A 7535-nucleotide genomic window follows, 5' to 3' on the forward strand; every position below is an offset into this window, starting at 1 on the left:
TTGTAACTCAAAATCACAGACATTTTGGAATCTGTACATACATGTGTGTAGCAAGGTACTTTTCATGTGCCATGTGGAACCTTTAATTTTCTGGCTTAAATATAATTTATTTCATGAATTACCTTTAATACCAGCACTGTCTGAATGCATTATTTACCATTTAGAAGAAGAAATATTAGTGTACAGAATAACAAACCTCATGAAAAATGCGAGAGATTGTTCTGTACAGAACTTGGAATGGCTCTTAATCAATAGCAGGTAAAAAAGAAGGCTTCTATTAAATGTTCAAAGAAACCAGTCAGTACCTCTTAATTCGCCATAGAGGTGATACAGTAATAAAACAATTTACTTTTTTCAGAATTTCTGCTAAGTATTAAAAGTGTGAAGACGTATTCAATTAGTATTTGCTTTACCAATAACCTGTAGTACAAGCACACGTATAAGGAGATAATTATGGGAGTCAAGAGTTATGTTAAAATTAAAGATACTGACTATTATTACTTGCTCACAAAGCACTGTAGTTGCTGTACAATTTATGCTGTATGTGGTGTACCCAATGTGATTCCTGGAGGACATAATATTCTGTTATCCTATGGGAGTGCACTGGTACCACACCTACTGAAAGTACGTTTTGTTGTGGAATAGTTGTATCAGGTGTCTGTACCAGAAACAAATCTCCACTGTGACACCCTCATGTTCTTTGTATGCTATTAGCTATTATTACAGGAATACTCTTCACATGGAGGAGGAAGCATAGTGAGATTTTCTTTTTCATCATTTCCAACATTGTACACAACTTTCTTGCACTTTTATGTTATCACATTTTTCCCTTGATTGGCTAGTGTACTTTTGCAGATAAGAAAATCGACTGGAGTAGATTGTCCTGTCAGTATAGGACAAATTCAGACAATATGGAACTTTTTACAATAAATTTGCAATATAATGTCACCCTTGTCTCACACAGATTATAGCAGCCATTGGGGTGCCTGTCTGGCCAGCTTCTGCAGCTTTCACTTTCAGGTTTGTTTTTTGCTTGGGCCGTATACTGACAACCACTCATTCCAGTGATTGACACCATGTCAAAGACTGGAACCAAGATTCATAGAAATAGAATTCTGTGGTTGTAAGTCAAAGTGTAATTAATTTTGCTCACTGACATGTTTTGAATTCAATTTTAAAATTGTTTGGGTGTCAGACTGGAAAATTACAGTTTTAAGACACGCCAACCTTAAAATTAACAGCTGTGATCAAGGTTATTTTCAACAACTTCCTTCACTTCCTACATCATCATGGATCAGTCCAATACAAGTCATGCATTTAAGAGGAGCCTTAATGTTGGGCTTTGTGTTTATCTCATTTAAATGTAGTTCTTGTCTCGTATCAAAGACTGAAGCACTGTTAAAATACTGGTGCTTCTACCATATCACTCAGTTTAAATACACCGTGTCATGTACAGGCGTTAATAAAATCATGGCATTTAAATTACTGATCAAAGGGAGAGCCAAATTCGTAAGTGCATGTTGCAATTACAGTGTCAGCATATATGCAGGTCGGCAATGCATCACTTCAGATAAAGAAAAATAACAATTTTTTCTGTTTATACGTAAGTAATACTTTAATAGTTCAGTTGTAATTTCTGTTGTCAGTAAAGATACCCCTCAGCAAACGATGTCAACTTTTTTTCAAGAGATGTCTTCACTGTTGTCCACACTTGATTTTCCGAATTATACCAGTAGTTAAAAGTTTCGGCAAGTAAGGTAATTTGTTGACCTCCATTGAATCTTAAATAGTGTTTTAAAACGGGCAAATAAGTAAAGCACTCATAAAATAGTAAACAATTTATAGGTCAGCTTGTCAAACTTTCAAAACACACTCGAATTTAGGAATTTCATAGCAGAACTGTCACTGTTTTTTCTCGCTAGATTAGAAACACTTCATTATGTTGATGTGTAGATATCTAGAACATCCAATATAAAATACTTATGAGGGCGCAGAACGAAAAACATTTTCATCCGTGTTTTGACACTTCGTTTGTTTGCCAAATTCAGATATGGCGGACACTCTATTAGTCAATTATATAACGTCTTGCCGGCACGCGCTAGAGCCATCTATCGGTAGGTCCGGTAGTTGAGCATCCCTCATTTCGCTAGCTTTAGACGCCTGTCTGATTCGGGCTCAGAGGTGTGACTGCACGTGGGGAAGAAGTGGCTAGAATCTCTGAGTCTGAAAACAGGGAGTTAGAGCCGGTATTAAGTTGAACGAGAAGGTAAAAGTCAGCCTACAGGTGGTTTATTAACTATTTTGGGTATTATTAAATTTTACTGTAAGATAATCTAAACCATTTATATATATAGTTTTGTAATGTTCTTCGGTTGTATGTTTTGAAGAGGTGGTCACGAGGTGCTTAGTAAATTTTAATGGCGGATTGTGGCGTCGTGTGACTCTACAGTTGTTTAAGAAAAAGGATCTTACTATCCTTCAGATTGCACCAGTTGTACTTTCGGGGTATCAGGTACAGTGCTAGTAGATGGTTTTTATGGAAATATAATGTTAACAATTATCAAATATCGATAAGGCGGGAACATGCCCCCTTTGTTGTTCGTTACCAATTGAATGTGGCTTCTGCGTAGCAGTAAGTTTTTAAGCATTGAACATGTAAAATAAGAACCTTGATTGTGTGTGTGATAGTAAAGAGACAGCTATGGCTTCTTCGTTGACTATATTATTACAGCTCGAATGATATAGTGTTGTGTATTTTACGCCATGCTGTTGGATAGCAAAATTCGTACATAATAGTATTAAAGCCACTTTCCAAAATCTCTGCTCAGGCCATTAAACAGCATGTCACACTAATCACCAAAAGAGTACTCGTGGCCTCCCAAAGACTGTACTTTTAAGTTATGCTGCAGCAGAAAATGTATGACAATGAACAAACTGATGGCAGTCCGTTTGCTACCGCTTATGCACACGGGCAAAAGTTTCGTTTGCTAGGTTTTGTGTAATATACAGAAGGGATTAATTCGTCTATATTAATCGATACTTATTTATGCAGTTTCAGTAAAACTTCTTCAGATCACCTGGATTTAGTGTTTAGTGGGATGAAAAGTAGTTGCACAATGTCACAGTTGTCCGCCCCCCCTCCCCACACCCCACACCCCCCACCCCACCCCACCCCCCCATTGGATATTAACAGCATAGTAGTGTATGGAAGTTTGTTTTATTATTGTGACTAATTCCTTTAGTGTTGGTCGTATTACTCTCACACCCATATTCCGTGACGAGAGGTACGTGAGATACTTGATAAAAGTAATTGTATAACACTAAAATTTTCATTTCAGTTTTCAGGGGACTCATCTGTTGTATTATTACAATTCTTGCAATATTAACACACAGAGTTACTCTTATGTAGGAATCCCTTGCAGTTAAACATCAAATATTATATTGATCGTGCATCAAAGTGCAATTGTGTCAGCTCCTCTTAGATCCATTTTTGCAGTGTTACAGAATTTTTTATTAAAGGCCTTCATGTTTTTGTGTGTTGCTGTCTGTTAATTTTTTGATCCACATTATTTATTACTTATAACTCAACTTTACCAAACTATGTAGTAGGATGTAATGATGAATAGTGGATCAGAGTAATCCTTGGTTATTTATAATGAAATCAGGTAGATTAGATCAATGAAAACTCATTCTTTTTTATAATGTAGGCATGCTGATTTGTAGCTTAGCATGGGCTATAGGTTAGGTTGTTAGTGAGAGATTGAGTTGGTGAAGGTACTGAATGCAAATGACATCTTTGATGTGGTGACATACTGATCTGTAGGTAGCATAGCTCAGGGTGTAGACTGAATTGAAAAATAACTGTTCATGAGTTGGTGAAGCCTAGGAATGTGATGTCTTGAGAGTAACTAAAATTCTTGTTACTGTGTGTATTGAACCTGTGTTGGATTTCATATAAGTAGTTTGTGTCCATTATTTTAATTTCATTATATGTCAAAGCAGATGAGAGGTATTGGCAGGCTCAGTAATTCCCATGTAAACACTACTTTGTGACTGGTTCGGGCGTTTGAAGATGCATTATAGTCCACTGTAGGCAACATATGCTTCATGTTTGATACACTTTTGTTGTAAATATGTAAAACTCCAAGGTAAATTTAGGACCACTATAAGCCAGTAGAAAAACCTTTAAGTTTTCTGATTTTTATGTGCACGTATTTTATGCCAACAATGAACAATACGAAGGGAGCAGCTGTAACTTATACTTTATTTGAAGTATGCCATAATAAGTTTTATGGCTGAGCCAAGAACAAGAGTGCTCATATCCTTGTGGCGATGCTATGAGAGACAAGTGTGGGATCCAGCAGTTGGTACTTAAGTCTCCAATGCATTATGAGCTTCTGTGTAATATTGTGAGAGTTGTGTATGATAATCATTTTTAAAGATTTTAGCACTCACTATTGATCAGCCTGGAATGGATATTTTTTCTCATTGGACCATTCATCGTTATGTGATCAAAATAACAACGTATAATAATTTGTCTGTGGCAGATGTGCTGTTCAAATATATTATCAGGTTTTGTTATATAAGACACTTTGTGTGTACTGTCATCTCTACTAAGGAGTTTCTCCTTAATGTATACACCATTTTTAAATTACAGCAATTAAGTCTGAATACAATAAGGGTGGCAGGGGTAACAGAGGCATGCTTCTTACATTTAGTGCTGCAACACATGGAAAAAGTAATCAGGATGCTGATTCAGTTCCTGTTAAACTTTGATTAACGTATTCCAGGTATAAAAGCAAATTTTTGAGACAGTGTAACAAAAATTACTCCAGAATGGAAGTCATGAGATAGGAAATATTAACATAGTAACTTTAGTTACCAGTTAAACATGATACTGTTAACAGCAGTGAAGTAAGTGACCCCAGTAAAGTAGCCATTTGAACCAACTAATTGATCCAGTTAGATTAGGACATACATTTCAAAATGTAAAACAGATAATGGTAAAATTGACGTATTTCCACATACGTAAGGAACTGACATTGGTGGAAGCCATATCGGGACTACAGAAGTGTCTGGTTCCACCTGTCTGCTTTGATCCATGACATCATCAATATGGCAGAAATGGCTATTCTAAGAGTCTCCAATATGTTGCCTATGATGTCACTACATACACATGGCAAAAAACATGAAAATACATATAAATAAGAAAATATCTCCCTCCAAAAAATACCATCAAAGTAACGGGACAACTGGGGGAAATTGGGGGTTTTAGGGAGGGGGCAAGCTAAATATAACAGTAAAAAAATGCACCACGATCCCAAAACACACAAAATGACAAACAAAAAACTACAAAATCTATGAGAAACACACTTCCCTTGGCCTATATAGGTCAACTGCAGCTGACGATACCAAAACACCAATACCTACTTATAAAACTATATGAAAATTGTAATCGATCATTTCCCTTGATGTATATAAGTCAACCATAACCATTGATATGAAAAACCAACACCTACAACTACGAAAAACAGAACCAAAACCACAACACCTCAGAAATTCAAGTCGGGCATCCCTCCGTAAATTAAAATATATTGATACACAATAAATTCACGAAACATTACAATTTGAGAAAAATAGAGAGAGAGAGAGAGAGAGGGGGGGGGCATCAAATACAACAAGATGACGTCTACAAATACAACCAGCTCATAAACTCTGCTCCGTAATGGCGTCACACACCTTTATGTCAGGGGTCGAAGCACACGGGTGGAATCAGACGCTTCCATTGACCCGCCATATCAAATGCAAGGGGAAAATGCCTCTATTAACAGGGCATCAAACCCTCAGCATTTGGTTTTGTTGTTTGGCATTTATTGTTACGCCACCAATGGAACCTTACCTCTCCTATAAAACTAAAAGTTTAATGTTTATTTCTTTAGATATTGCTTTCGGTCATATTTATGTGTTTCTTTTTTAGAGAATTACGTGTTGTCCACCTTTCTCTGTCATTAAAAAATAGACTCTGAGGGGGTAATCATCTTACAAGCAATTATGCATGACTGTTGCAAACAGTAGTTTGATGTAAAGTTAACTTACCAGCTCAGAGTTGAGCATCATTTTGAGGAATAATGCTTCCTTGTCAATGCTCTGTATCTGTTATGTGCTTATTAAGAATAAGGATGTGAGATCTGGTTTTCTTCCTTCTCTTACAGAGCGCCTGCTCACAAGTTGGATTTGAAAAATCCAGTAATGAGTTTCATGAATTATGTAAAAATTTGAATTTAACATCACATTTCTTACGTGTTTATTGCTAGTCTTGACAGATACCCTACCTTTCTTTGTCACTGGTAAAGAGACATCTCTACAGATCTGCATATGTTTCACAGTGAACAGATCTGGCAGCATTGAAGTACTTGTACCAGACAAAAATAACTTGTAGGTACAGTGGTGGGTTCTTTTACTGTACTCTGGGAAGATATCAAGTGGATACTATTACACGTAAAATATTAGTTCTGTTTATTACAACATAGACAAGATGAATTACTTAACTTTGTACAATGCAGTTTCACAGGGATGTAATGAGTATTTTTAACAGTCACTGAATATTAGCATATCACTTGATACTGACAAGGTACAAGTCTTTTCACATGATGTATAACTGACAATAAATTTTATGTAGAGTTCTGAATAATTCAATGTTCACACTGCTAGCCTAGTTGGAAGACGATGCCATCATCTCCTTTGATGATCGTGGATTGGGTTGAGCAATAATGTGCTCGATTTTTAGTGAGTGGAAGCAGCGGCTTATTGAGACACTTTTGGGGACTACACTGACAGTGCTCATTTGTTGCTGCAGCTGGCAGTGGCTGTCCTTATTTGTGGTTGCATCGTGAGGTATCAACCTTGCTTTGGGATCTTGCGCTTTGGGTGGCAACACTGTAGTTTTACTGACTTTATGAAGGTAACTTAGAAACGAGCAGAAAGATTTGATTATTGACTGATATTCTTGTAAAGGCCTTTGAGAAAAGTGTCTGCAGAATAGTTTGTATCAGAGTCTGCAATGTTTTGGACTGCAGATGCACAGTGCCCACTTCAGTTTCCAGTTAAAGAATGAAAGACAGGATTTGTAGTATTGAAACGTGAGAACTTCACGTGTTTAAATATATTAGCATCAGTTGCTAATATCTTTTTGATGATTTATTAATTCATTTTACAGACACAAAATATCATTCATGGCTTAAGAGCATATATCTTCACAGATCTGTAAAATTTCACAGTGAACAGATCTGATCAATTGCAAAGAGTTGTGCTAAGATGTCTGGCTGCAAACAATTATTTTCTAAAAATGCACCTTGAAAGTCAAACCTGTAAAATTCTATGAAGAGAGATGAATAATAGTGATTGTAGATTGTAGCTGGTGAGCCTCTCTCTTATTGTGGTAGTCACACATTTCAATGAAGAGTGCACACATCTCATCTTAAATGCTGAAAAGTGGTTACAAATATGAAATGTGGCACTCAGTTATTCAGTATTTG

General features: G+C 36.4%; 1 protein-coding gene across 4 annotated transcripts in view; it reads left to right on the forward strand.

The window, feature by feature from the left end:
- The first annotated feature begins 2127 nt into the window (after positions 1-2127).
- The window catches only part of LOC124721491 (nascent polypeptide-associated complex subunit alpha-like), a 30967-nt gene continuing 25559 nt past the window's right edge, over positions 2128-7535 (forward strand). For 2 of the 4 annotated variants that reach the window (XM_047246499.1, XM_047246500.1), the window contains exon 1: positions 2128-2266. The gene's annotated coding sequence lies outside the window, so the exon portion shown is untranslated. Of the gene's footprint in view, positions 2267-2376; positions 2513-7535 lie in introns of those variants that run through there. The other 2 variants (XM_047246501.1, XM_047246502.1) reach the window with 2 other exon arrangements.

This window comes from Schistocerca piceifrons, chromosome X, assembly GCF_021461385.2.
Source record: "Schistocerca piceifrons isolate TAMUIC-IGC-003096 chromosome X, iqSchPice1.1, whole genome shotgun sequence".
Classification (NCBI taxonomy): Eukaryota; Metazoa; Arthropoda; class Insecta; order Orthoptera; family Acrididae; genus Schistocerca; species Schistocerca piceifrons.